The sequence below is a fragment of the Macaca mulatta genome, chromosome 11, assembly GCF_049350105.2.
Source record: "Macaca mulatta isolate MMU2019108-1 chromosome 11, T2T-MMU8v2.0, whole genome shotgun sequence".
NCBI lineage: Eukaryota > Metazoa > Chordata > Mammalia > Primates > Cercopithecidae > Macaca > Macaca mulatta.
The window spans coordinates 62,722,276-62,730,671 of record NC_133416.1 but is presented as its reverse complement, the minus strand read 5'-3'; positions in this window follow the sequence as shown (position 1 = coordinate 62,730,671).

Below are 8,396 nucleotides of genomic sequence, written 5' to 3'. Positions count from 1 at the left end.
TTCTAACTTTTGCTGCTTGTGAATGTATAGAGGAAAAATGTTAGTGATGAACACAGAAGAGCTCAAGAACATTTTGGAGAGGCAAGTTTTACCCATAGGATTAGTTTAAGTGTCTTTTTTTTTTTTTGACAGTCTTACTCAAATTTTTTTTTTTATTGGATAAGAGCTGGCTCTTTACAACAACTATTTTCTTAAATTCTCATGTAGGATTTTCTCTAAAACTCCTCTTAACAATTTTCATATACTTTCCTAGCTTACCTTCAAAACGAATGCCTAAATTCTCCATTTCCAGTTTTTATTTTCACTTTGAACATGTCTCTACTTTTGATCTTTCATTATATCTGTTAATTTGGCAGTGATGTTTCTTTCATCACTGTCTTTGTCTCAGAGGGAAAAGAAAAAAGAAAAAAGGTAGCTCACAGTTGAAAAGTCTTTGGGATGGAATCAGCAGTACCATTGAAACTGTGATAATCAAAGATTCCACAGCTTCCCTTTGATTTTTGAATATGTGGACTCTTGTAACTATTACCAGTCTCTAAATATTTGCTGCTGGTGTCTGCTTTCCCTCAGGCCCGAGCTCAAGGTTTATTCATGTTGTAGCATGTGACAAGATTTCTTTCCTTTTTAATGTTGAATAATACTCAATTGTATGTGCGTACCACATTTTGTTTACTTCTTCATCTGTTGATGGAAGTTTGATTGCTTCTACTTGGCTATTGTGAATAGCGCTGCTATGAACATAGATGTGCAAATATCTCTTTGAGAGCCTCTTTTCAATTCTTTTTTGTTTAATTTTTAAATTTTTTAAAATTTTTTATTATGCTTTAAGTTCTAGGGTACATGTGTACAACGTGCAGGTTTGTTACATATGTATACTTGTGCCATGTTGGTGTGCTGCACCCATCAACTCGTCAGCACCCATCAACTCATCATTTACATCAGGTATAACTCCCAGTGCCATCCCTCCCCCCTCCCCCCTCCCCATAATAGGCCTCAGAGTGTGATGTTCCCCTTCCAGAGTCCAAGTGATCTCATTGTTCAGTTCCCACCTGTGAGTGAGAATATGCGGTGTTTGGTTTTCTGTTCTTGCAATAGTTTGCTGAGAATGATGGTTTCCAGCTGCATCCATGTCCCTACAAAGGACACGAACTCATCCTTTTTTATGGCTGCATAGTATTCCATGGTATATATGTGCCACATTTTCTTAATCCAGTCTGTCACTGATGGACATTTGGGTTGATTCCAAGTCTTTGCTATTGTGAATAGTGCTGCAATAAACATATGTGTGCATGTGTCTTTATAGCAGCATGATTTATAATCCTTTGGGTGTATACCCAGTAATGGGATGGCTGGGTCATATGGTATTTCTAGTTCTAGATCCTTGAGGAATCGCCATACTGTTTTCCACAATGGTTGAACCAGTTTACAATCCCACCAATGGTATAAAAGTGTTCCTATTTCTCCACATCCTTTCCAGCAAAGAGAATAAAATACCTAGGAATCCAACTTATAAGGGATGTAAAGGACCTCTTCATGGAGAACTACAAACCACTGCTCAGTGAAATAAAAGGGGACACAAACAAATGGAAGAACATACCATGCTCATGGATAGGAAGAATCAATATCATGAAAATGGCCATACTGCCCAAGGTAATCTAAACATTCAATGCCATCCCCATTAAGCTACCAATGACTTTCTTCACAGAATTGGAAAAAACTGCTTTAAAGTTCATATGGAACCAAAAAAGACCCCGCATTGCCAAGACAATCCTAAGTCAAAAGAACAAAGCTGGAGGCATCAAGCTACCTGACTTCAAACTGTACTACAAGGGTACAGTAACCAAAATAGCATGGTACTGGTACCAAAACAGAGATATACACCAATGGAACAGAACAGAGCCCTCAGAAATAATACCACACATCTACAGCCATCTGATCTTTGACGAACCTGAGAAAAACAAGAAATGGGGAAAGGATTCCCTATTTAATAAATGGTGCTGGGAAAATTGGCTAGCCATAAGTAGAAAGCTGAAACTGGATCCTTTCCTTACTCCTTATACAAAAATTAATTCAAGATGGATTAGAGACTTAAATGTTAGACCTAAAACCATAAAAACCCTAGAAGAAAACCTAGGTAATACCATTCAGGACATAGGCATGGGAAAGGACTTCATGTCTAAAACACCAAAAGCAACAGCAGCAAAAGCCGTAATTGACAAATGGGATCTAATTAAACTAAAGAGCTGCTGCACAACAAAAGAAACTGCCATCAGAGTGAACAGGCAACCTATAGAATGGGAGAAAATTTTTGCAATCTACTCATCTGACAAAGGGCTAATATCCAGAACCTATAAAGAACTCAACCAAATTTACAAGAAAAAACAAACAACCCCATCAAAAAGTGGGCAAAGGATATGAACAGACACTTCTCAAAAGAAGACATGCATACAGCCAACAAACACATGAAAAAATGCTCGTCATCACTGGCCATCAGAGAAATGCAAATCAAAACCACAATGAGAAACCATCTCACACCAGTTAGAATGGCAATCATTAAAAAGTTCTTTCAATTCTTTTGGATATATGCCCAGAGATATACATTGTTGGATTGTATGGTAATTCTGTTTTTAATTTTTTTGAGGAAATGCTATATGTTTTCCATAGTGACTGTACTCTATGTGGAATTTTAAAATCAAAATGAATATCTGAATATCTGGGACACAAAATAAATGCAGAGAAATGTCTGATTCTAAGATAAGAATTAACATAATGATGCATTCTGTTCAGGCATCAACCATTTTCTATCTTATGTGTGTGTCATCTTTCCAAAACTAGTTTATAAGTTCCTTAAGAGCAGGTGAAGGACAAGAGAATCAAGGCTTATTGTATGATTATAGTGTTGGTTTATGCTAGATCTCTTTATAAATATATTTTTCTTCTTTTCTGATATTCATTTATCTCCCAATAACAACAGCAAAAACACACAGTATGGGCAAAATACATACTCGTTAAATAAATGAAAAAAATTAGTGCCCCTGCCACTTTACTTTGTTCTTCATTTGCCGATTTATCCTTGGCCATTTATGATACAGTTGTACTTTCTTCCCTAGATTTCTTGCCTAGAAACTAAAACTTTCAAAGTCTAGCCTAACATAAAGCTACTTGGTTCTGTAACTTGATTTTACCTTTGCCTTTCTTTTTCCACTGATGAATGGCCAGAGAGTCATGTGTGTTACCTCATCTTTGCTGGGATTTCAAGAGCTGAGAGCCAGGCCTTTATCAGTAAGACCGTATTTTTCTTTTTTCTTCAACTTTTATTTTAAGGTCAGAAGTACATGTACAGAATGTGCAGGTTTGTTACATAAGTAAATGTGTGCCATGATGGTGCCCAGCATCCATTAGCTATTCTTCCTGATGCTCTCCCTCCCTCCACCCCCGCTTGAAATTTTCTTGTTCATAGTTGGTGCTCTTCTATCACCAAATAATAAAAATCTATATTTGTTCTGTTTGTTATTGAGAGTAAGAGGAATATAATAATTTTGTTTTTTTTTCAGGGTTTTGTTATTTTTTTTTAAATTGACATCAAATTGTTTGTATTTATCATGTACAATGTTATGTTTCAAAGTATATATATACATTGTGGTTTGACTGTAAAAAGGACTCAATGTGTGTAAGGTTTGTTTGGGCACAGAACTGTTCCTTGTCCTTCGTTTTCAGGACACTGAGCTATCTGTTCCTTTAAATCTTCCCCACTGACATTTAAGGAGAAGTGTTTATTTGTACTTGGGGCCCATGCTACACATTCTCTAAGCCTCTGAATGGACTAGTTACTTTCAGGAAAGGGGCTACAAGCATAAGGTACTTTTTAATTAAACAAAAAAAAATTACAGTTACATGATTTCATGTTCCACAATTACAAAAAGGTAACATAGATATAACTATAAGCTGAGAATATACTTACACTTGACTTTCAGGACAAATGTTATAGGATTTTGACCATAGACGTCTGTGGAATGGATCACAATTTAGAAGTCAGATATGGATGAGAGGTGGCATAAAATTCAACTTGTTTGCTTTTCCAACCGTGATTTGTTGATGTAATCATTCACAAAGTTCACAAACTTATGAAAACTTAGTAAGAAAAATCTTACTCATCCGGTTATATATCAGTTTAGTTCTCATTTGCTACTTCCTATTTGCACATTAATTTAAATGCACCTTGGCCAGTAACTAATCCTTTGAGATGTGACTTATTTTAAGCTATGCAAAGTTATACTAGTGGGAATAAAACCCTAGGAAGCACTCTCCCTTCAAATATTTATTTCCTCTACTTTGCCTTATTTGAACATAGATATGTGCATCCTCTCTGATTTCACACCAGACTGAAGCACATTTTAAAATTTCTATTCTGAGGAGACCTCAACATAATCATTTGAGGAAAGAAATAAAAGATCTCAAGAGACCCACATGCAGAACATACTAATGAACCCTAATTTTTGAGAACTCTTGAATTGAACTTTTAATAGGAGTTTAGGGAAGAAGTCTAAAGAGACTCTAAAGAATTTTACAGGAGAACATCAGTATATTACAAAAGCCTTATGAAAACTGCAGAAATAATGATGGTTAAAAATAATCATGGGCTGGGCATGGTGTCTTATGTCTGTAGTCCCAGCACTTTGGGAGCCTGAAGCAGGTGGATTGCTTGAGCCCAGAAGTTCGAGACCAGTCTCAGCAACATAATGAAATCCTATTTCGACAAAACAAAACTAAACAAATTGTGGGAAATAGAACAATTACCAGTATTTATTTATTTAAATTGACAGTTAAATTGTATGTATTTATCATGTATATCATGATGTTTTGAAGAATATAACATTTTGGAATGGTTAAATCTAGCTAATTAACATATGCATTAGTTCACATAGCTATCATTTTTGTGGTTAGAACACTTAACATCCATTCTCAGCATTTTTCAAGAATACAATGTATTTTATATTAATTGTAGTCACAATGCAACATATCTCGTGAACTTATTCCTCTTTATCTAACCGTAATTTTGTATCCTTTGACCAATATCTCCCCAATCCTCCCCCCTACAACTGTCCCAGTCTTTGGTAACACCATTCTACTCTCTAGTTCTGTGAGATCAGGTTTTTGAGATTTCACATGTAAGTGAGATCATGCAGAATTTCTTTCTGTGCTTGGCTTATTTCACTTAACATAATATCCTCCAGGTTCATCTGTGTTGTCCCAAATGATAGGATTAAATTTTTATGGCTGAATATTATTCCATTGTGTATATGTACTACATTTTCTTTATTCATTAATTCATCCATTGATGGACCCTTAGGTTAGTTCTGTATCTTGACTCTTGTGAATAGTGCCACAATAAACATGGGAATGCAGATATCTTCTCTTTGGCATACTGATATAATTTCCTTTGGATATATGCCCATTAATAGGATTGCTAAATCATTTTGTAATTCTATTTTGTTTTTTTGAGACAGAATCTCTGTCTCCCAGGCTGGAATGCAATGCCACAAACATGGCTTCCTGCAGCCTCAACCTTCTGGGCTCAAGCAATCCTTCCACCTCAGCCTCTCAAGTAGCTAGGACTGCAGGGACTTGCCATCACACCTGGGTAATTTTTGTATTTTTTGTAGAGACGGGGTTTTGCCATGTTGCCCAGGCTGTTCTTGGGTTGTTGAACTCCTGAACTCAAGGGATGTGCCCCAACTTGGTCTTCCAGAGCGCTGGGATTACAGGTACGAGCCATAGTACTTGGCCTTTTTTTTTTTTTTTTTTTTTTTTTCCTATTTTTATTTTCTTTTGGGAACAATTGTATTTTTTAGTTTTGGGGAACTTCCAACAGTGTGCAAGGATTCCCTTTTCTCCAAAACTTGTTATCTTTTGTCTTTTTGATAATAGCCGCCTCTCTTTTTTTTTGAGACAGTCTCTCTCTGTTGCCCAGCATGGAGTGCAGCGGCACAATCTCAGCTCATTGTAACCTCCACCTCCTGGGCTCAAATGATCTCCCTACCCCACCCTCCAGAGTAGCTGGGACTATAGGTGCATGCCACGGTGCCCCAGCTAATTTATTTATTTTTATTTTTATTTTTTGTAGAGACGAGGTCCCACTATATTCCCTGGGCTAGTCTCAAACTCCTGAGCTCAAGTAATCCTCCTGCTGTGGCCTCCCAAAGTGCTAGGATTCAGGCATGAGCCACCATACCCAGATGATGATAACCATTTCAACAGGAGTGAGGTGTTATCTCATGTGGTTTTGATTTGCATTTTTCTGATGATTAGTGATGTTGAACTTTTTTTTATATACCTGTTGTCATTTGTATGTCTTCCTTTGAGAAATTTCTATTTAGGTTCTATGCCTGTTTTTAAATTAGGTTATTTGTTTTCTTGCTACTGAGTTGTTGAATTCTTTATATATTTTGGATATTAATCACCTGTGAGATAAATAGTTTGCAAATATTTTCTTCCATTCTATAGATTGTCTCCTCACTCTGTTGATTGTTTCCTTCACTGTGTAGAAGCTTTTAAATTTGATGTAATTAGTTTGTCTATATTTTTACATTTGTTGCTTATGCTTTTGTTGTTATATCCAATAAATCATTACCCAGACCAATGTTATGGAGATTTCCCCCTTTGTTTTCTTCTAGAAGTTTTATAGTTTTGGGTCTTACATTTAGGTCTTTCATCCATTTTGAGTTGATTTTTGTAGGGAGAGAGATGGGAGTCTAGTTTCATATTTCTATATATGGACATCCAGTTTCCCCAGCACCATTTCTTGAAGAGACTGTCCTTTCCCCAAGAGTGTCTTGGTGCCTTTGTCAAAATCAATTGGCTATAGATATGTGTATTAATATCTGGGTTATCCATTCTATTCAATTGGTCTATGTGTCTGTTTTCATGCTGGTATCATGCTTTTTTTTAATTATACTTTTTCTAGGGTACATGTGGATAACGTGCAGGTTTATTACATATGCATACTTGTATACTTGTGTCATGTTGGCGTGCTGCACCATCAACTCGTCAGCACCCATCAACTCGTCATTTACATCAGGTATAACTCCCAATGCAATCCCTCCCCCTGTTTTTGTTACTACAGCTTTGTAGTGTATTTTGAAGTCTGGCAATGTGATTCTTTTAGCTTTGTTCTTGTTGTCCAGGATTGCTTTGCCTTTTCGAAGTGTTTTGTGGTTCTATACACATTTCAAGATTGTTTTTTCTATTTCTGTGAAGAATGTCATTGTTTTAATAGGGATTGCATTGAATCTGTAGATTGCTTTAGGATTATGGTCATTTTAACAATATTAATTCTTCTGACCTACAAGCATGTGATATCTTTCCATTTGTATCCTCTTTAGTTTCTTTCATCAGTGTTTTGTAGTTTTCCTTCTAGAGGTCTTTCACTTCCTTGATTAAATTTATTCCTTGCTATTTTATTTTTAATAGCTATTGTAAATAGGATTGCCTTAATGATTTCTTTTTTCAGCTAGTTAGTTGTTCATGTATGAAATGCTACTGATTTTTGCATGCTGCTTTTGTATCCTATGACTTTACTTTTCAGTTCTAAGAGTTTTTAGGTTGAGTCTTTAGGATTTTCTATATATAAACAGGGACAACTTGATTTCCTCCTTTCCAATTTGAATGCCTTTCATTTCTTTCTCCTGCCTAATTGCTTTGACTAGGACTTCAATTATTATGTGGAATAAGAGTGGTGAGTGTGTATTTCCTTGTCTTGTTCCAGTTCTTAGAAGAAAAGCTTTCAGTATAATGTTAATTTCAGTATGTTAGACATCAGATTCAGTATAATGGGTTTGTCATATAAGGCCTTTATTGTGTTGAGGTACTTTCTTTCCATACTTAATTTTTTTGAGAGTTTTTATCATGAAGGGATATTGAATTTCATCAGGTATCTTTTCTTCATCTATTGAGATGATCATGTGTTTTTTGTCCTTCATTCTATTTTATGTGATGAATCACATTTATTGATTTGTATGTGTTGGACCATCATTACATTCCTGGGATACATCCCACTTAGTCATGGTGTATTATGTGTTTGATATATTGTTTGATTTTGTTTGCTAGTATTTTGTTGAGGGTTTTTGTGTATATGTTCATCAGGAATATTGGCCCATGTTTTTTTTTTTTTTCTGTGTCCGTTTCTGATTTTGGAATCACGGCCTCATGGAATGAGTTGGGAAAAGTTCTCTCTGCATCAACATTTTGAAATAGTTTGAGAATAATTGATATTAATTTTTCTTTAAAGGTTTGGTAGAATTCAGTTGTGAAGGCATCTAGTTCTGGACCTTTCTTTGTTGGGAGACTTTTTATTATTATTACTGATTCAATCTTGTTACTTGTTCATGTCTGTTCAG